The following is a 23670-nucleotide window of genomic DNA, read 5'->3' on the forward strand; positions in this document are numbered from 1 at the left end:
CAATTGAAACTTGTAGTCTTTTGCAAACTTGAGACTCCTATGGAGCTTTTCAACAGTTCTCATTTCCTCTTCCCCCTCTTGATGTAAGTCTGCATTTTATTTGTCTGTTTTATTTTAGTTTATTAGTACATTTGTGTAGTACACAATACTTATATTCCTCAGTGGTAGTTGATACATAATACACATCTTAATTTCTCTTTTTCATCCCCTTTCCTTTCTCTCCCTTCTTCCTCTCCCCATATCTTGGTCCCCTTATTTTTAAAATCTTAGTTAGTTAGTTAGTTAGTTTTGCTGCACACTTGCAGTAGATAATGTTTACAATCTTTGTGTGGAGCTCGTACATGGACATAGCGCACCCCATCTTGTTTCCCCGACCCTTACCCATTCTCTCCCTCCCCATCCTCCACCTAATTCCCTTCCCCTTTGAGAATAAACTATCTCCTTATTTTTATTACCTATCTTCAATTTTGCTCTTTATCTTTACTCTGTATTTCTCATATAAAAGAAATTGTGTGATTTTTTAGTTCATTTATCTGATTTATTTTACTTAACAATATTGTTTCAAGGTGTATCCATTTTCAAACAGATGACTCAAGTACATCTTTCTATGTTGCAGAGTATTACTCCATTGTTTATAAATATCACATTTTCTTTATCCATTCATCTGTTTATGGACATTTGGGCCATGGCCAAGATTAAACTTTTATAAATTGTGTTGCTATAAACTTGAGTATGCATACATTATTAGTATATGATATCTTTAATTCTTTGGGGAAGATACTTGGAAGGAAATTAGCTGGATCAAATGGAATCTTTATTTTTAGTCTTTTTGTGGAATCTCCAAATTGATTTCCATAGTCGTTATACTAGTTTACATTCCTACCAACAGTATAGAAGGATTCCTTTCCCCCCCTCACAGCCTCTCCAGCATTTGTTATTATTTAGTGTCTTCTGATGTTATTATTTAGTGTCTTAGTCTTTCTAGGGTATGATGAAATCTCAGTGCTGTGTTACTGCATATCTCTTTAATGGTCAGCAACCTTGAACATTTCTTCATGTATTTGTCATTCATTTGTGCTTTTTATCCTGTGAAATATCTGTATCACTTGAGCATTTTTAACTCGCTATTTTGGGGGGTCTAATTTTCTTAAGTTTTTACATATTTATCCTAATGGAGGTGACTCATAAAAAGAACACTGAGAAACACCAATTTAGAAATTCAATCAGGGAAGTAGAATAAAAAATAAATAGTGATGAAAATATGCTACATCTATTTCACATCTATTGTTTTACCTTCTCAACTGTCAAATAAATTTGTAACTGTTGATGTCCCCACTTTGGTTTAAAGAAATGAAGGTTTAAAGAAATAAGTGAATGATCAAGATTACAATCAAGTGCAAGGGATGCTGGGTCCAGACTTTGAGCTACACAACTGCACAGGGCAGTGTGCTGACCATGTCCCTCTCTTAGTCTCTCCAACACCTCTGCAGAGGTGTATCCCCTTTTCCAGCTCTAATTTCTCGACTCCACACACTCTGGATTCAGCTCGCAGAATCAAGGCCTTCAGGGGACCTCTGCACTTGGACATATCAGAAAGGTTCAGCAAGGATCATCTCTGCTGATTTGTTCCAAAATCTCATATTACGCTATTCTAGCCAGTTTCAACTGAAACTGAAATCACTACCTTCCAGCGCTGTATTTATTTGGTTTCCCAGCCTCTGACTGGTTCTGTTCTGTAGCATCTTCCCAAGGTGCTAGACAGAAAAAGTCTGTAAAATCAATCAAATCATATTACTCTATTGTAAATCTCATGGCTTCCTCTCATCCCAATCCTTGCCAATACTTTTAAATCCTTTATGGATGAGCCTTTATAACTTTATGGACACACCTTCCTGCCATCTCTCCTGGTTGCTAGGTCTCTTCCCTGGCATAGCATACAGGTCTCTCCTGTCCAGAGCACATGCTCTCACTGTCCCTCTTTGGAAGGCATCACTTCAGATGTTCACATGGCTTCTTTCAGATCTTTGCTCAATATCACTTCTTCAAGACAGCATTTCCTAAGTACCTCCCAGTACTCAGAAAATGGTAAAAGGGAGGGAATATCTTATAGTAAGGGATAATTTTTATATGGTTAGGAATGCCATCTGTGATCATGTTCTGTGACACATTGGCACCTTAAAGAACATCCAAAACTGCCCCCCAGCATAAGCAGCTCCAACTAGCCATGACCTGGCATCTCAGCATCACTGCAAAGAAAGGTAAGGACTAGATATTATGCATACAGCCTGATACTGCTATCTGTGCTTCCACTACATCCTTAGTGTCTATCTGCAGATCAGCACCAGCATGACCTTCCAGGCACCCTCTGGTGTGTCCTCTGCAGCGTCAATGTGAGGTAAGGAGAACTCAGTTTAGACTTTTGTGTTCACAGACCTATGGCACTTGATCAAAATCCTTACCTTTCAGCCCGAGCCAGGAAAAACAACTGAGAAGCCTCAACCCAGAAACTGCCCCAGGGTGAAACAGGCATGGGCTCTGTCACCCATGACTCCACCTAAAACCACTCTTACCAACGCTATCACAGAAGTACATTCTGAGGAAGCACACTAATTTGTTTCATCTAAAACCTAAACGTGTAAGTAATCCAAACTTAGTGGCACAGATCTGTAACCACAGCATGCTAGAGGGTTAAGTTGAAGTTTTACAAACTTAAGCCTAGTCTATGCAATTTAAGGATTTATACCCTGTTTCAGATAGAGATATATAGGTAGGGAGGTGGATAGATAGATAATAGATTAGATAGATAGGTGATAGATAAGATAGATAGATAGATAGATAGATAGACAGACAGATATAGATAGATAGATAGATAGATAATAGATAGATAGATAGATAGATAGATAGATAGATAGATAGATAGATAAAAATAACACAAAATAATTTTCATGCTACAGCCACGTGCCACAGAGCAAAGTGGGCCTGGTTCTCTGTTGTATGTGGAGAGGTCTGATACATTTATTTCCAAGAGACTTATGCTCTGTCTCTGCCATTCTATGGGCCCACTGTGAAATCTAGTTCCCATCTTTTAAATAGATTGTTATCTTTCCAGGACATAAGAGACAAACTTCTTGAATCATCTATCTTTTATTTTTCTATTATTCTTTACCCTATAGAGTTTGAAATATCTTGGTATGTCATTATTAATCTTTCTGAAGGATTTCACCTGACTGTCTTCTTAAAGTCTTTATCTACCTTTATCTGTAAGGGATATTGTATAAGAACAACCTGAGCCACATTAAAATCACTTGCTGAACAAGGAGTTAATTTTCCCAAAGTAGATTTTTATTACATGTTTCTATCTGTTCACAGTTTCTAGTCCCTTGGCTTTCCTTCTGAGTAAAGCTAACAACACTTAGCAAAAGTCTATTCATCTTCAGAGTGGCAATTTCTGAATCCTACTGCCAAACTGTACCTCTGCTTGACCTTGGGTCATGGCCTATGTGACCTTGAGGGAGGTAGACAGAAGGCTGTATAGCATCAAGGACCTACAATCAGATTTACCCAGTCCTTATAAGACACAGACATCGTTCTCCCTGGCTTATGGTAAGAGCACATTTCTATATTGAAAGCTCAGTTTAATAACTTGATCATTGACAACTCCTTTATTAAGCTCAGGAAATATATCATCTGTCTGAGCCTTTCACACAGTAAGTACCTAATTAAAATGTATCCCTCTCTTCTTTTTCAATACATTCTGCATCGATTCTGTTTGACATTAATTTGATTTATTCCTAAGAGAAAAATTTAGCTTCAAATTTGGGGATGGTTTTGATAATCAGATTTTGAGAAAAAGCAAGAATATGCACAAATTCACTACTGTGACTAGTGTCACCGTCTTAGCATTTCCATATTAACATTTCCTAAAACACCTCTCGATGAAAAATGGAACTTTTCCCCAAAACTTTCTTTCCTTTTTATAAAGCTTGGTCCTAATCAATACCAAAAGTGAACTCTGCTTTCTGCAGGCCTTGATGCTACAGGAGTCTGCGACAAGTTCCCCACATTCCTAGTGATTGTTCTCTTTCTTCAGCATTATTCAGAAACACCAATTAGTTTCCTCTGAAATCTGACTGTCTGGTGGAAACTTGCAAATATCTTAGTTTCCCTGGTGATGCCTATGGATTTCTCTGCATCACACAGAGAGATTAAATAAGACCTCCAGAGAATTCATGTTACCTCCGGCTTTTGGTCAACCAAGAGGATATTCTCCTGGGAACCCATTAAAAGACCCAGAGTGGTGAAGTCCAGAGTTCAAGCTGCCTGATAATGAAGGAAAGTCTATTTACAGGCCTCTTAGCGCTTGCCCTGTATTATGGATTCTGTCCTACACAGAACGGCATTTGTCCTACAGCCTCATCTCTCTTGTTCCCTCGTGACTTCCAGAAATGACAGTGCTTGCCTTTAGCATCTCTTTGGACCAATTTAAAGGCTGACATCATGACTCTTCCCTTTGTCTTTCTAAGTAACAATTTTCAAAACCACTTACCTCATTTTGCATAGGACATGAAAGGAAAAGCAAGTGTTATTTAAAATACCTGTTGGACAGATTATAAAATCTATGATTCATTAAACCCATATAGAGTTCCCCAAGGCCTTCCCAAGTCTGAACAGTTATACACAGTAAAATAACTTGACTGCTTTTAACTACCCTTGATTGTTCCCTGATAGAGCAAAAGACTCCTCAGGTTTCCTGATTACATTATACAGAAAGATTGCATTAAATGCATCCTATGTTTTGGACACCTGGCAAGCTCTAAAATAGTGGCACTTTTGATCGTGTGGAAAGAGCTGCAGCCTATGTGACATACCACATAGTCTCAACAATTGCACAGCTCTCAGCAAAAGCTGAGGCTGAAGATGATTTGCCCTGTCCACAATGGCTTTGGCACTTCTGCCCCACATTCCAAGCTTTGTATTTCTTCTTATGCTGATTGCCTTAGCATGTAATAAATTGTCACAATAGAGCTCTAGGTCAGAAAAGGTAATCCTTGTTTTTGTCACTTTTTATGCAGACAGTGAAGAGTAATCATGCTACAATATTAAAATCAAAATCTAACTAAAGCTTAGAAAGGCTAGCCTTTGAAGACAATTCTTATCAATATCTTGCTTTAAGAGTAGATCTCTGAAAGAAACAGGTTATTTCACTTTTTTAGAAGAATTTATTCTTACAATAAATGTTCACCCTTTCTCAGCTTAAATTTATATTCCTTTGCATGCCTAAGAAATTGATTTTCATCTCCTTTGAAATAGATCTCTTCTCCTAGTTCTTTCTTTGTCATATCATTTTAGAAGTTACATGTCACACAGCTTTTAGCAGATGCTAAGAAAATATTTTCTGAATGAACAAGGATTCATGATACCCACCAGTAAGTAGACACAGACTAAAAGAGATCTGGGTTGCTTATTTTCCTCAGGGAAGCCACAATTCTCATTTCCATGTAAGAAGCAAACAGATACTCATTCATACAGCAAAGACTCTAAGTGCTGTAAGACGCCAAGGAAGATCAAAGGAGTTAAAGAATCTAGACAAATTTTGCAAGACAGAATAGACATAAGGAGCATTTGATCCCATCTGATGGTTGGAAGGAGACAGGGAAAACGAAGGAAGACCAATTTAAGGACTACAGAGCTCTTTGACACTAAGTAAAGGAAAGAACCTTCCATGAGCTGACTACTGAATACTGAAGTATTTGGAGCCTTGACACACATCACCATATACCTTTTCTCATAAAGCAGCTGCTGGGGTAGAAGCTAGAATTAAAATCCATGCATCTGTAATTCCAAGCCTAGTTCCTCTCTACTATCAGATTAAAACTCACATCATGTGGATAAGCTAAATCAGGGATCAGCAAATACAGTCCACAGGCCAAACCCTGGCTTTCTAAACAAAGGAACACAGTCACACTGTTTTGTCACTTACTATCTATAGCTGCTCTTTCTCTTGGACACTGAGTTGAAAAACTACAACACTTAGACCTGCAAAAGTGAACAGGTTTATTAGTTAACACTTTACAACAAAAGGTTACATTCCTCTTGAGTCCTATAGTGGGGTCAACATAAAGTAGCCTCCTCATGTAATACAAGTCAAGTATCCTTATAGAAGGCTCTTGGAACAAGAAGTACTTGCTTTGAATTTCTGATTTTTTGGGATTTACAAATATTTTCATGTATATAATAAGATATTTGGAGACAAGAATAAAGTCTAAACTAGAAATTCATTTGTTTCATATACATCTTATCAACTTACCCTTAGGTACCTTTATGCAATATTTTTAGTAATTTTTTGTATGAAGAAAAAGTTTCACATTGTTCGAATTTTCCACTTTATATTTTAAAGTGACAATATGTTAGCCCTCAAAGTTGCATGTCTTGGATTTCTAATTTTCTGGTTAATCTAACTTAATCCATTCTCAAACACTGCTCTAAAGTCACGCCACTTACTTTCAGGCTTTTGTTGTCCAAGAACAGTCCATGTCAGTGGCCTGATGAGTGCTCTTTCCCTCTGGAAGTCTTAAGCTTCAACTATTCGCTCTACACACAGCGACTTTGCTACATCTCTATCTGTGACCAAGCTGCCCACTTTCCCAAGCATAGATCAGATCCCTCCTGTTCTCCAGCTAGTTAGGACTTTCCTTCCTGACTCACAGGGCTGCTCATCTGGGGGCATTTCTCTAATACTGTGTTTAGCTGTAAACTACCTTAAATGTACGTTAGAGTGTCACTGTTACACATGTACCTCTCCTCTCTCCTGTTAGAACCTAACCTTCTTGATGCTAGAAAAACAAAAGACATAGCATTCATTTTGACTCCCATGTTACTAAACTCTTATGTTAATGCCACAGTCTTGAAACCTACAAAGTAGACTTTATGTAGTTACATAACACTTTTTCTATCAAATGAAAGACTTTTGAATCAAATACCAAATAAAATGCATGTATTTTAATTTGAGATAACAGTAATATAAAGTCATTGTATTAACAAAAATATAAAGTATAAAGATTTCCCTTTTCCTAAATTTATTTTTCCACTTACTTCCAAAAAATACACAAAAATTTTAAGTCCTATCTATCTGAACATTTTGTTTTCTTGGAAATGTCCTCATCATTTTAATAATGGAAGATACATCTTTAAAATCACACATTGTACTGTACCAGATCTCCTGATGTTCTTGCCAAATAATAAAGATGATGAGAACAAGAACATAACGAGTAGACTAATGGGGACCAGAAACCGAAAAGTGTAGAGAGGGGGAGAGTGGTCAATAGATACTAAATTAGGGTTATATAAAGAATAAAGGAACTTTGGTATGGCATTGCACAGAAGGGTGATTATAGATAGCAAAACATTGTAATTTTCAAAAAGCTAGCAAAAAGATTGTAGATGTGTTCATCATAAGGAAATAATACATGTTGGAGGATATAGATTAGTTTAACCTCATGTCAGCATTACACAATATACACATACATCAAAAAAATCAGATGGTAGGGGCTGGGGATCTCACTCAGCGGCAGAAGCGCCTGCCTTGCAAATGTATGGTCATTTGAGTTCGATCCCTGGTACCGATAAAAAAGAAAAAGACAAAAAAAAAATTACATGGTATCCCGTTAGTAAACACAGTTTTATAATTTATATACAAGTTTAAAGTAAAAATATTATTAAATATTCCAAGAAGAAAGGAACTTAAGGCATGTGAAGAAGTATTGTAAAACGTGTGATAACTAGCCAACCTTACTAGTAACTAGCATGTAAAATCAATCAGCCTGTATTCAAACACTATTAGTACAAATGAAAAATCTGCTTGAAATGTGTTTAAAAATATATTAATATGTTCATATTTAATTATCTGATTTCCTCACTTTTCTTAGTGTTTCATTAAACACTTTGCTAATTGTGTCTTACTTAGTATTTTATTTTATTGAATCTGAAAATTCTAAGATTTATTTAAATTTTCATTATTTTGCTGTTTATAATTAGTGAAACCCAAATGCTCCATAATTCTTCAAAGTCTTACATATTAGCTAAAGACTTTATATAAAATGTTTACATATTAGACAACATTCTGGAAAGCACACTTACTTTTAGTAAAATATATACATGTACAATTGCCTAAAGAATTAGATTTGCAAAATCATGCAGCAAGAAAATCTACAGGCATCTTCTAATTCTACTGGCAAATCTGTGAAAACATATTCTTTATTCTGGAATAAAATCGCATAACTGGACCATTTGGTTAGGAAACTATTTTTCTTGGAAGAAATTATAGGAAAGAATTTGAAGACTTAGAAAAAGGTCCTAAATTGAAGGGAAACTCCCATAGTTTCCAGGACCTCAAGAAGGTGCAGTTCCATTTACACAGAGGACTAATGAGCCCTGTGGGAAACCCTGGTCCTCTTCCTTGTTGGAATGTGGCCTCTGGAGTCATCCACTAGAAAGGATCCATAGATCTCTGAGCAACAAGTTGTCATAGAACAGTTGGGAAACACTAACCTTGTGGTAGCGCTGGTCATGAGGCTGGGCTCCCCCTGCAGAAAGGTTGTAATCACTTGTTCTGAGGCTGAGACCTCCCTCAAACATAAACAACCTGAAATATGTCTTGGAAAGACATTAGAAATGCAGTGACAGTTTGAGATCATGGGAGCGATCTAGATACAACCCAGCCTACAGCACTTCCCCTCATCAAGTCTGACACACAGAGAATGGGGAAGGGTCTGGTGGGGAAGAAATATGGGAGTGGTCACCTAGAGTCAGTGCAATCACTACAGAGGCCACATTATCTCCTTTCAACAGAACCCATGCTTTCATTTAAAAACTAAAACTAAACTTTGAGTAAACCTCCTGTTTTTCCCAACACTGAGCATTAAGCATTCAGGTTTGATGCAGGCACTTAACAAAGTACCCTAGATTTAAGGGAAAAAAAATAGCATGTAAGACTCTCAAAAAGAAAAAGTCAGCCTTGCAGTAAGGGAAATGGGCTCCAGAAATAATGAAATCAGCTATTAGATAAAGCTACATCTATCCATTGTCTTAGTCTGTTCATGTTGGTGTAACAAAATATTGGAGACTGGGAAGTTCAAGATAGAAGTGTGGTAAGTTCTAATCCAGTGATGCCTGATTTCAATGCCCCAAATGGTGCAGTGTTGCTGAGTTCTCACCTAGTGGAAGATATAAGAGCAGAAGGATCAAACCCACTCCCTCTGGCCTCTTTCTTAAGGCTTTGTGCCCAGAATGCAGTCACCTCCAGAAGGCTTCACCTCTTAATACTATCAAGCTAAGTCCCAACAGATGATTTTTTTTAAATACATTCAAGTATGGCATCCACTGAATACCTAAAAGTTATATCTTCTTTAAAACTTAGTATTAAAAAAAAAACCAATGTCATTTTAAAAAATCCAGATTTTCTTAACTCAGAGCTAGTTTTTTAGCAATGATCACCCACAAGATATTGTTTTTGTATCACTAGGAAAAAACTTCTTTTTGCCCCAGTCCATCCTCTGGCTGATTACTGATACCAGAATAAGTACCATTAGTTCTATACTTGTTAAGTAATCATCATTCCTACATTCATTAATAGTTTCTGATTTACTGTTTTCATAATGTTTGTAACCTCACATAATCTATAAAAATTCAGTGAAGGTATAATTTTATGCCATGAAACAGATGAATAGGATCAGTTCACAAATGCCTGAATTCAAATTCACTTATTTTATATAATATGCCACAGATATTCTTAAAAGGTCTGACAAACGGGAGAATAATAATACATGTACATTGAAACAATACATTTTAGACTATCAGTTTAGATTGCCTTCTTTTAAAAGGGCAAAAGATAGGGCCAATAGTACGGATGAGCACTAGGAGCCCACAACTAGGGAATAACTCCCTGCATAAAAGATTAGGACAAAGGATATGGCACACCTCAACTGTGACAGGTGTCCCGACAGGATCTGAGGGTAGAAAAGTTCACTGCTGTCCATTCAGTTTGGAATCATTTCTCCGTTTTTCATAATGACTGCCAATTTCTAGAGAAAAAGAAAGAAGAAAAAAAGAACAATTAGTGAATTCCAAACACTCATTAGGAGTAAGAAGCTTCCTTCATTTCAACAAATATTGCCATTTTTATCTGTCAGCATTAAGAAAAGGGGAAGATTATCTATTCACAACCAGCCACCATCTAATTAACACTTGACTCCAAGTAATAAATCATATCAAAGAATTTATTGACAATATGTAGGACATTATCTTTTCAATGACACTTGGAATGACCTTTGACTCCCAATGATTTAAAAGCAGTTCAGATATGCCCATTCAGAGGCCACCACAATCCTGTGTGTGACATCCAGGCTAATGGCAGGAAGTCTGCACACTGTACTCAAAGGGCACACTTTCCTAGAAATACAATTACTGTTGATTAAGTATCATCTAACATCTTAAGGATACACAGTCTATTTTTAACTTGCATATTTAAAATCCACTTGAACTGGATTTTCTTTTCTGGAGTTCATTATTGCCACCTTTTTACCCTGGAGAAAAATCAAATATTCTGTAATGCAGTTTGTGTAGAACACAGTTCTAACACCACAGAAAATACCATTAAATGTCAGAGGAATTTAAAGCCTTGTAGAATATCATAGGCTTAGAATGTTATGAGCATTTAGATCTTTAGAAACCTTAATAACCAATGAGTGTGAAAGTATTTTAGAAGCCCTGTTTGGCTTTAAAATAGATATGCTCACCCAGTTTATTTAAAAGAAACCAGTATTTAGTTATGTTAAACCAGGGAAAGTTTTGGAATGCTTTTGCTTCTTTACCATATAAGCACTTATCTTCATGCATTCTCATGCATTTCAAGGATATCAGCTTTGTTTCTTCATTCAGTTATTTACTAAACTAAATAATGATGTCTATAGGGCTGTTAAGATAATTTGCTATCTTGACTTATCCTACAAGTATTGAAGAAAACACAGGCATTGACCAAAAAACAGAGGAAGAATTTTAATCTAGATCTAGATGACTTCAGGAGACCTAAATACAGGCTAAATTCATCTATCAACAGATATGTGAATAAAAGAAGGAACACAGAGAGATACATGCACACACCCCACAGAGTTATCTTACTAGATTATTTTAGAAAGCATTCCTGTCCCTAACAAATACTCATATTTTCTTCCAAGAATATTCTAAACCTCACAAACTACTACCTTCTATGTCCTGTAATGTCATAGTCCTGGCCTTATGAAGCTTCATGCTTTTGTCAGTAAAATATTCAGTGAAGTGATTCTATGATGACTAGATCACTAATCTCAAAAGTAATACGAATAAAAACTAAGAATATAATCTACGCAAAAAATTTTTGAATATAACGCAAAAATACAAAATTGGCAACCTAAACTTACAATGATGATAACATAAACTCCAATCTTACATCCAGATTGTTTTTAATTGTATGTTTTATTTTTTTCTTTTTTACTGAGTATTTTCTACTTTTCAGGTTCTCTACTTGATTGGATAGAGAAATGAATGTGTATATTCTTATTATACAGCTCTCACAATGCAGTGAAATAAATTGGGCTACTAAACATAGCACAAATAGTAATAATTCTGGTTTATACTCTAGCCAGTAATCGTAAATTGTTAATTATAAATATTCCATCGATCATATTTTTATCCTATGTAATATGTATAAACACAATTACATTAAAATTAATCTGGAACAGATACTAAAAGTTAGCAAATTTTAAATCAAAGTTTGAGTATGGAAAGATAAAATTTGGTAGGCAAAATTGGAGTAGCCAACTCAGGAGCAGTCTACAACATGAGGCACTGGAGATGTGAAAGAATTTCAATTTTGTTCATAAAACTAAAAATCTAAAATTATTTCTTGAGTTGAATACATTACCAATGGCTTATAAAAAGAAATAAAAGATAGAAAAAGAAATAAAAGTTCAATTTTTAAAAGGACCACTGGCCTCTATATCCCAAATCTCTGTCTGTATCTGGAATAATTATTGATTCATTTGACAATCAGATAAGGAGAAAAGGCACCAGTTTGTGTTCATTTAGTAAATCTGGCCTAGAGAATGGAGATATAACTAAATAAATATTAGTTTCTGTACTTCTTAAATGTGAATTACTTCCACATTTGGGACAGGAAATTCCCACAGTCTGGTATTAACATATCATAAAGCATAACTTTATTTGGCAATATGACTTTTATGCCTAAGAGTCACAATTCCCCAATAAAATAAATTCCCCAGTTTATAATTGTACAAGTCTGCCTTGAAATAATTCCCACAGAACTAAGTACAGTAAATCTTATGTGATTTTATCATGACTGAATATGTGCCTCTTGTGCACTGAAAGAATAAATGCTTTAGTGACTGAGCAGTGTATGAGCGTGCACTGCGCCTCCACAGGGTAGGTGCACTTTGCAGCTCCCTCCCAGCTCAGAAACAGCTCCTCACACTCACTGTTTCAGGTTTTTTCTTTCTTTGTGTGCTTTGTTTTAAGGATCCTTCCTTTGTATACTATGCCCTCTTCTCCTGCCCATTTTACCTCAGGATATTACTGGATTTATGGTACATCACAGTCACCTGGTAGACTTATGATGAATGTTTCCTAAATTAGGTGTTATAGATAGGGTGTGTTTTGGATATCACCACAATATCACCACAGGTGCTGGCTGTGCTCATCTCAAAGGGAGGCTCATTCAGATTTCTCACTCCCTCCTTGAGCCAGCAGGACCTCTGTTGGGCAGCAGTGGGAGGCTTTCTGTCTCCCTACAGTTCCACACTTTGCTTCTGTAGTATTCTTGGAGGCCAGAGAGGTAGACCAGTGAAGTCCCCAAGCCAAGGTCATGCCCTAGAGGAGGCTGGAATCCATCATGCACACCTGTGAAAAGTTTAAAAGTGCACTGTGTGGTGCTGCCTCCTCTCCCCTGCAGAAGCAGCACAGTTTCCTTTGCAGCTGTGCACAACTTTAATGAGATGTATGCTGTCCAAGTTCAAGCTCTTGAGCACAGATGCATGACCTTTCCAAAATCAGGAATGCCTTGCCTTGAGGACAGAGCTGCTCGCCTCAGTAAACAACACATTATCTCTAAGATAATGAGCTAGAGATTGGAACTTGAGAAGCAGGATCTTCAAAATAGGAGATAAAAAATTATGGACAAAAATGACAAGATAATTCTCATCTTCTTTGGTTTTGCTGACACTCATAAATATTATATGTGGTGTTCTTCATGAGATAAGAAAACTTGAACAATATAGAACTAAAACTAAAACACAGACCTATTTTATTAAGCCTTATAAAATTCAATTGGACAAACATCTACTAAACAAAATATTCTGTAGTGTCATTTGTTTCTATTCAGTGTACTTATTATTATTATATCGTATAATTCCCTAATTGAGTACTTTTTTGCTGTATGATTCAGGTGTTCATACTGCTGAATTTTCTTTATTTGCTTTTTTCTCACTTCCAATTAAAAGCTAGTTTAGGGTGCTAGTTTAGGGATCCCCTCCACTCTCCACAATGAAGTTGAACGCTAAGTATTTCAATGATTCTTGTTCCTTCAAATATTTAAAAAAATATGTGCTCTATTAAAAGATACCTTTGTGGAATATAGAGCTTTTTCTTATGCTTTCATTTCCCAAATTCCTGCTTATTTTTCCATTATATTTTTGCTTGCGGACTAACAGTAGAAAATGCAGTCAGATCCACTCTTTTCATCCATTCATCATTCATCTACCTATCCATCCATTTCATCAATATCAACTGAGTTCTGAGTTACAGGGAAAGCTCACAGCTAGGACATGGGATTGAAGATCAATGAGTAGGACAAGGTCTGACACTATGGAGCTGAGAGCCTAAAGTTCTGGAAATATATCTGGTTATGCAGACAGGAATATTTCACAGGTTTTATGTAGAACTCTGACTGGTTGACAGGAATTGATAGATAGGTTATAGAGTACATTAAGTGAGATCATATGTTCACACAGAGGCTGCTTTGAGAACTTGGATAGTTTTTTAATCCTAGGGACCTGTGTGCTAGTCAGCTTCTGTTACTATAACAAAGGCCTGTGATATTCACCTTACAATGAGGAAAGTCTCATTTTGGCTCATGGTTTAGAGGCTTTGGTCCAGCATCAGTTAGCTCCCCAGCTTGATCTTATGGTGAGGCAGAACCACCACGGCAGCAGTGCATGACAGAGCAAGACGGTTTATCTCATGGCCGGAAAGCAAAACAGAACAAGTGAAAGAGACTTGAGTTCCACAATTTCATTCAAAAGCACACGGTCCTCCTGCTAGGCCTTACTTCTTCAGGTTTCCACCACTCTAATAGCCCCAAACTTGGGACTACACCTTTAATAAATATGCCTTGGGGGCCATTTAAAAACCAAAGTATAGCTGCATCCTTAGTTACATCCTGGATAACAAGAGTACCTTCTTAGGATGGGTATGAGGTGAAATGAAATAATATAAATGTTAGCTATTGATATTTTGTCTAGGCTTTTTGGCTGAAATTTTAATATATTTTAGAACTCATCCTGGGATGACAAGCTGCCTCACGTAAATCAGCTCTGCTGCTCGTAGTAAGCACAAGCATAGTATTTCTTCTACACTGTAGCATCAATTAGAAATAGATTTTAAATCCCCCCAGGATAGAACCAAATCTGGGCACCTGTGCTTTCCCATTTCACTACTAAACCCTGTCATCTCTCTGACAACATGTTCTTCAAACAAGTTTCAGGCCCTTCCTGGGTTTGCTTGTGTCTGCCAAGACTAAAGGGATTCAGGATCCTTTTTCCCTGGAAAAGAGAACCTTGCTCATTAGACAAGAGTTACGAATTCATTCTCTCCACAATTGCCATAAGTTTATTTTATTAATTCTAAGAAATCAATTGAAATTTTTAAAAGATAAATCTGCAAAAAATCGGGATGTAGTTTGACTAGAATCAAAGTTCTACCCAATACAAACTCTGGAGAAGATAAAAGGACCTGGGACTGAGACCTTACCCCATAGTCATTCCAACCTCTGCATATTTGGACACTGGGTTCTTTTATTCCAAAATTAGAATGTCCTTGTCATTTGTGAAAATTTTGCATACATTGCCATCTCTCCATGCAGTGACTTGCAGCTGTGCTTCTCTTAATTTAGAAAGATAATTTAAAAATTTTCCTGTGTATTCCTTTTATCAGGCTTAGTCCACTGATTGGTGGTGGAGGAAATACTTAATAGTATTACATTGTTTATTAGGAGCCAAATGTTCTAAACTCTCAAACTAGACAACAAATGCCCCAAGAAAAAAGGAAGTCTTTTTCAACTCTCTACCCCAAAGTCATACCACCTTTGAAATGACATGCAATGAGGAATGGATGAACAAAAGTGCTCAGTGTGCTTATGCTTTGGTTGAATTAAGCCACGTGGAGAGGTGTCCTAGCTGTGAGGAACTGAGGTTTTCATTGCCCTCTCCATGCTTCCTGGACTCACTCAGAAGAGTTTCCCACCAGTATTCTGATTCAGGATTTAAGGAGGTATCTACGGGAGCAATGAGAGATTGTACGGTCCCTATCATTGCTGACCTTTGTTGGCAAAGGCATGGGATGCTGGAGCAGATGGGCTCGGCTTCCGGTCTAAACAACACATGCTTCCCACTTGCCGCTCTCTTCCACAGCCTTCTCCTTCTTCCATCAGCCCCTAAGTGTGAATCAGGTCCTGATAGCCGTACATTATCATAAACACAAGCATTCTCCAAAATTTTATCCTCCTCCTGCTTCTTTTTTATTTCTTATTTCCATCAAAAACAAATCCTTTCTCTCCTAATATTCAACATGTATCATCTTGCCCCTCTGAACACAGAATAGCCTCCCGGCACATAGCTGTGTAACCTTAGGCAAGTCCTGAAAAACCTCAGCCTCAATTTTTGTAACTCAAAGATTGGTAAAAATAGTACCTCTTTGTGCAGAGGCAATGAATTGATTTATGCACAATACTAAGAATATTGCTTGCGTAACTACTGGCCATTTTTAAAATTATTACTATTATTGTTCCTGAAAGCATATGACTCTCAAATCTATATTTATGTTAATAAATCCCACATTCACCTCAAAATCAAAAATATAAATCTAGTTTCATTATTTTTGCATATCTGAAACCTGCCATTTTGCATATATCTCCCAATTTAATTGGCACTCTCATTCACCCATTTACCTAAGATTGAGACCCAAGTAGCCATACCCTTATCTCTCTCCTTCACTTCCAATCTCCATGCAAGACAACAATGAACTGCTCTGTAGCTCCACCCCTCCTTTTGAGATCACTGGCCCCCACTAACCTTGCATCCATCAATACTGTTGATCTCTTGGGCCTCTTTCAGGCCTATGCATCCTTCAAAAGCATGCCTGACATCTGACTTCCTAATGAATCTTCTTCATGGAAGGCTGACACCGTAGGACAGTATGCTAGGTAATCATATCTAATGTATGGGCTCAGGGATACACCACTTTGGATATGACTGTGTAGATCACAGAGGTATGACTCTGAGTACTATATATGGCCCCTCAACCATTCCTCTCTGGCCCTGTTCCTCAATCTTACTTCCTTGGTACCATGCAAGAAGCATCTTTGTTCCACTCTCACTGTCTTCCTTTATGTTCCTACCTTAGAGCCAAATGACCATGGACAGACCCTCCCCAAAACTTTAAGCTAAGTTAGACTTCTCCTTTAGTTCTAGGTGTCAGGTACTATGTCTCAGCAATGGGAAAGCTGACTAAACACACATGACAATCCTCTCTCTCTCTATCTCTCTCCCTCCCCCCTCTTTCAATGAGCAGATGGGGAAATACCAGCAGATGGGGGCTACAGAGCTCCTGAGCTTTCTTCAGCTGAGTGCTGGCATGTGGGTGCTTGACACTCTCATATATGCAAGCTTTATTTAATTTTAAAATAAATGTCCTGCAGTAAAGTGCAATGTGTGTAGGAACAATTTAAACAGTTCACCTAGCTTTTTACAATCTGTCCTCACTACCTGTCCCCACCTCTCCCTGTCACCATCCCTCGTATGTGTTAGACATCTTGCTCTCTCTAAATACACTTCACAAGGAGATTCTTATGCATTATGTAATATAGAGGGCAAGGATGCTCAAGGCACAAAATGCACTCTGACCTCCCATTAATTAGTAGGTTCCTGCCATGAGGGACACAGCCCTAATGTCCCCTGCCCCAGCTAGGCTCCTCCTTTCAAATCCCTCCCCAGGACAAAATGCTTTAGAAATCACAGTTCTCTACATATTCTGAAAATCAACTACACATAATCCCCTCCTCCAATTAAACCACCAGTGGTAGGCAAGCAGGGACAGAACCCAGAACCTGCCACCCTCATCCAGAAGCTCACTTAATGCCCTGTAACCCAAAGCACTCAGCTGCACTGCTGAGGAGCATCTCTGGGTTGGAATCTGTTCCCTCATTATGTGTCTTATATAGGTGAGCATGGGGGCATGTTTTGTGGATGTGTGTGTGTGCGCGCACGCTATGCGTATGCTGTTAGATGTGTGAGCATGTGCTTCAAGATTGAACAACTCATCAGAGATACTCTTTCTGGTACTGTGTCCTCTTCATAAAGAATTCTAGAAACCCCAATAGCAGTTTTTTCCTTCCCATGAGAGTGGCTTGCCTTCCTCTAACACTTTCATGATAATTACAGTCCCCCACCCCAGGATATCAACCTGCTTTTACAATAGTGTAGTTTTTTGCTGAAGGACTCATATCTACTGCATAGTTACACCACTGATAACCGAGAACTTCCTGGCTGTGAAATTTCAAATAGGTTGGCTCCATCTGATATATGTCTCTTCCCCCTCCTAACTTGCTTAATTCCTATTAATTCTGCCGTCTTCCTTACTTTCCTTATGAATTATGAACTTTCAGCAGCGTTCCTCCAGCAAAATCTCTGCTCCAGTCTGGACCAACACATGCAGTTAACCAGACTGTTCACTGAACAACTCCAGGGACCATACTCAGTTATTCTCATTGGAATCTAAGTGACTAGTTCTTTCCTCGGTTGGCCCTAAATGGCCTGATACTCTTTCTGTTGCTCTTCCATTAAAGTACACCTCTGATTTCATGTGATTTTTTTCTTTTCCTTATTGCACTTCCCCTGTGAAGAATAAGAGCATATTGATGTGGGTGCATAACAGAACTGGATTCTGATCAGCCCTGGGTTTACGCAGGAGCCACCACCTGTGTAGACAGCAAGGCCAGAGAGGCTCAGAGTAAAGCAAGCAGATCAACAAACAGCTAGACAAAAGATCTCTCCTGTTTGGGCGGTGGGAAGTGTGGTTTGATGCTCTGCACCCTGGAAAAGGTCAGATGCGTCTTTCCGTGGAAGTGGTTATAACGATACCTCACTGCCCTTTATCTGCAAGATGAAGCAGCCCATGCAGCAGCACCCTCTCCCCACTTCAGGGAGGATAGAGCTAGAGGAAGCAGCTTGCTGGGGGTGCTGCATCTGAAACTCTTACCTGCCAGCATCCTTGCACAAGCAATAATGTTCAGAATTAGTAAGTGACTGGACCACCTAAGAGCACGTCTACTAAAAACATTGCCCTTAAATATTAGCCTGTGTATTCTCAATACACTTCAAGTTAAGTAAATGAAGATAAATCAAGGCTCTGCTCAACCATTCCAAATTACAGGCTCTCACATATTACAGGGGAATGGGCTGAGTAACCGCTGAAAGATGACAGCAACCCTGAAGTAAACAGTGCATGCCCCAGTCTGCGGTTAGGGGTCATTCTCTTTGTTTTGTACATGTTGTTTGGAATCATATTATTTTTGAAAACAAGATTATTGTCTCTTGGATACATAATTTCAGAGAATTCTCCCAGAGTAACACTTTGGGAAATAAGAAGAGAGGGGAGACAGAATTCACAGCACTAACAGGGAGCCCCTCGCTGCCCCAGGAGTCTGCAGTTCCCAAGGAATATAGTCAGCAATTCAGAGTCCATCCAGAAAATACTCGGGACACCAATAACTCCAGGGGGTACTTTTCCAATTTAAAGGGAGAGAGGAAGACAACTCTCGCATACTTAATATAGTCAAAAATATGGAGGCAACAAAGAGGTTGTTGACAAGAATTCTGTTAAGAGGAGAATAAACAGGATCCTGAAAAATCTATTTGCAAAAGATCTCACTAACAAGTCAAAAGCCAGAGTTTTAAGATCACTCATGTAAATACCTCCCAGGATGTCGTCCCTGATTAAGGATGTGTGAGGGTTATTGAGTTTTCAATTAAATACACTTTAATAAAATAGTACAATGTTCTTATCTGATGGCACCTGCATTGAGTGTGTTAAAGGGGCCACCCTTGGATACAGGTCAATGATTTTACATAAATTTACTGGGAACTCAGACTGTGTGTATGTTTGCAGATTTTTACATGCCCTGAAATTTGTTAGATGTTGCTAATTTCAGGAATTCAAGGATTTGTCTGTTGTTGATGAATATTGTTCTTTTTTTTTTTTTTTTGCCTGTGTTACATTTTGCTTATTGCTTATTCTTTGTGGCTACTAATTCAATTGAGTTATTTTTTGAAAAGCTACAACATTAATAGTTCAATTTTATTCTCAGTATTCTTAAATTTTACAAGTTTTTTATACAAATATGAAACAACGTTAAACATCATCCTATAGGAAAACAAACTGCATATTTATATAAAACAGCATGTAGTTTATAGTTAAAATATAAAATATGTGTTCTACTGACACATATTCAACAGTATACTTCAAAAAACTAGAGTTTTATTCATGTATAGAAATTCATTACATACAAATAGACTCATAAATGACCTCGCACCCTTTCATATCTTAAACCTCAACTTTGCAAGGAAAGACATCAATTGAGGTGAAATTTGCAAAGATTTCTGTTTCCCTGTATAGGACATTATGAATGCTGTCATGCATCATAAGGATAGTAACAATGGCATGTTTAAGTTTTTCCTTTGATGTTCTTTTATTTTTTAGACTTTACAAGATATTGAACGAAGTGGAGAATATTTAAATTGTTGAAACTTTATTATAGTAAAAGACATATTTCAACTAATCACCCTCAAAACAATCCCTCTAACTTCAAACATAGTTATCCCATGGTTCTTGCCACTTTCTGTTAAAGTTCTGGAAGTCCTGTTTCCTGAGTACCTTTAGCTGCACTCTCATATCTATTCCTGAACTGATTTGAAATGTTTATCTTACAACGACCATTTTCACTTCAGAGAAAATCCAGGAGTCGTGCAGTGTCAGACCTGGCGAGTAAGGCAAAGAGAACACATTTAAATGATTTTACAGTGCTTTCAATCGGCTGGCACTCAGCAGAAGCATTCCCTGTATTTCATATCATACTTCCAGAAATGTTTCAGAAAATTGCAAGAACAATATGGGGTAAGTGTGTTTGAATCTAAGGGGAGCATTTCAACAGGGATTAATGGCCATGTATCTTTTATTGTAATTAAAAATTAAACATCCATGATATATTTTGACCATCTTTTGTATAAAGTAAAACAGTGCATCAACATTTAAATTCAATCATTCTTTCACTCTACAGATTTCTTTTTAGGTACTACTGTGGTCTGTGGACTGGAATAGGACAGTGAACATGACAGACAGGCCTGCTTTACAGAGTATTGTGTTGATAAGGACAACAGAGGACAATTAGAAAGCAAACACTTCATTGTGTGGTGTGGATGAGAGAAAAGATGGCACCTGATAAGATCATGGAGAGGATGTGATTTCTGGGTATGTGTGCAAGAGATGGCAAAACAGGGAACAGATTAGCAGGAATAGGACTAAAAAGAGGCAAAGGGAAATGAGAAAAAGGGGAGATTTTTATGCACAAAAATGAACAAGGAAAAAGGTCAGATATGGGTACATTTGCTATGACTAAGAAATAGTACAACTGCAAATGCAGCACAGGGAAGACCCAGAGCTGGGGCTAGGTAAAGGTTACTGAGGCCAGGTAGTGCAAAACTGCAAAGGACATGGTAAGGACTGTGGCTTGACATGTGATGGGAAGCTATTTAATCGTGTAAGGAGGGGAGTAATATGTTCAACTTCCATGATAGAGTGTCCTTCTGTGTATCTGCTGCATGGAGGTGGGCTGGAGAGAAATGTCTTTAGAAGCAATAAGGCCAGTACAGATATGTACTGAGCACTGATGATGATCTCTCCACAACCTCTCCTATCTTATCTAGTAAGAGGAAGGAATATGAGATGTTTTTTGGAAAGTAGACAATTTATTAGTCTGTATTCAGGAAAAAGTTGCAGGGGGACATTATCAGAAGTAATTATGGATTCCTGAAAATTTGATAGAGAGGGACACACGCATGGACCAGGAATTCTGGCCACCAGCCTTTTTCCTCATGGTTCTGCTGGATATGAACCTGCTGGTGAAGCACTCCAGGAGTAATAGACTAGAGGTGACTTTAGGGTAACAGAACAGGAAGGCAGGGACCTAAAGACCACAAGGCTTCCTGCACAAGCCCTAAAAGAAACGTTAAGGCACTACTAGTATACCAGAGTTCATGAGAAGCAAACTGAATTTCAACCATCCAGGAGTTTAAATCAAAGCTCAAGTGAGTCTCAAAGTGCTTAGATCAGCAGTAGCACAGGAGGTAAAAATTTTGGATTTGAAAGTTTATTTGTAGGTATCTGCTAACCTGAATGTCCTGGGTGAATGTTAATTGTGAGAGCAAGAGAAAAATCAAAGGCAGCTTCCAGGACTGGCCAGACTAACTGGCTGGATTAGAATTATACATTACCAAACAATCTCTTTGATATAAATACAGGACAGTCAAACTGATGGTAAAGAAAACCTGGGAACTTCTCTACATCCTGGTTTTTCAGTGAGGGGAATTAAGTCCTCTGCTAAGATTGAAAATGATAGCAGCTTCCAGACACTAAGGGAGGTAAAGAGGCACCTGGAGAGGAAGTGAGAAAATTCAGGCTGAGGGTTCACTTAACACTTGCGAGGAGACATTTAGAGTTAGACAGTCTTCTCACCACCAACAGCATTAGCTCATTTTCCCAGGTCACATTCAGTGGGCCAGAAATAGGTATACAGTGAATAGATTTATATTTAACCCAAATCACAGATTTACTTAGAGAATACAATGGTGAGATTGATGGACAAGAGTACCAATGAAGTACTCAAGGGAATAATATAGTATTGCTGAGTGAGGACAGAATTTGGAAATAAATGGAGAGAGGGACATTGAAAAGAGAGGAGCAGAGATGAGCTGGAAGTCTCAAGTAAAGTCTTACTGGTATAGTACTAGAAGAAGTGAGCTGGAAAGATTAGAATCTGAGTCACAGAAGTGGATGTTTTAGTTAACGATGTTATAGGGAGTGCAGCTCCTGATAATAACTACATGGAAATGATCCTAAGAGAGGAGAAAAAAAGGAGAGTTTATGTGGGAGGTGAGGGAATTGAGAGGCAGGGGCCGAGGTGTTTGATGATAATTTACCTGGAGGTTAATGAAACCAGGGATGATGGTTAATGCTTTGGTAATGTGGAGGTAAAGTGCTCGCACTGCCCAGGAGACAGCAGATGACTTCAACAAGGAGAAGCAGCATTTGAAGAAATCTGAACACACATACTTCAGTGATGCTCGTGGGTTTATCTGTTAGCATTTTATTGTTTATTTTATCAAGGGAGACAGCCTGTGGTCCATGAAAAGCCAGGAGGAACCAACCCACTCCTATAGCCTGGAATGTACAATGGGAGGGAGCCACCCTTACAGAGATTTGCTCTGTGAAGTACTCCCAAGAGTTGGTCAAGCTGGAAGGTGATGGAATGAGAGCAGCAAAACTCCAGGCAAGCAAACTTAGCTTAGTTTAAATATTCTGAAAAAAGAAACAAAGAAAAGAGATAAACTGAGAGCCTGTGAAATCAATTGTGATAGTTGATTTCATTCCTCCTCTTGACTGGATTAAGGGATAACCGGGTAGTTGTTAAAGCTGTTCTTACTCTCAGCCACTGCATTATTTCCAGGGTTTCCACAGGCACTAGACCAATCCTTGTTTGTTGAAAGGAAAATCCATATGGTTTGGGATCTGCACAGGATGTTCCTAAGTACTGTATAACTGAAAGCGTGCTCCTGGAGAGAATTTGTACACACATCAGTGGTCCTAGTGGAGAAGATCTTTCCTCAATATGGGTGGAAGCTAGCTGAATAATATGAAAAGCCCGAGGGAGGATGAAATCTTGTTCCCACTTCCAAAGCAGGAATGTTCTTCTTCTGTCCTTGGACGATGAATTTCCAGATGTTCTGCTTTGGCCACCAGGTTTCACACAATATTTTCAAGTTCAAAAGTCTTTGGCCTCAGACTGTTACATTATGGGCTTTCCTGTTCTGAGGTTTTCAAACCTGGTTTAAATCATGACCCTGACATCCCTAGCTCTATAACTTGCAAAAGGCCTCAGTGGGACAAATCCACTTCCGTGTTCCAGTTATTCAGCTTCCTAACAAGTCCCCTCTTATGTGTTTCCCTATGGATACCCTATGGTTCCACATCTCTAGATAGTTCTAAAAAGCATCTTCAGTTTGGAGGGTGAGACTG

Source organism: Cavia porcellus, unplaced genomic scaffold (genome assembly GCF_034190915.1).
Source record: "Cavia porcellus strain 051 isolate PalLab524CR breed Dunkin Hartley unplaced genomic scaffold, mCavPor4.1 scaffold_22, whole genome shotgun sequence".
Classification (NCBI taxonomy): Eukaryota; Metazoa; Chordata; class Mammalia; order Rodentia; family Caviidae; genus Cavia; species Cavia porcellus.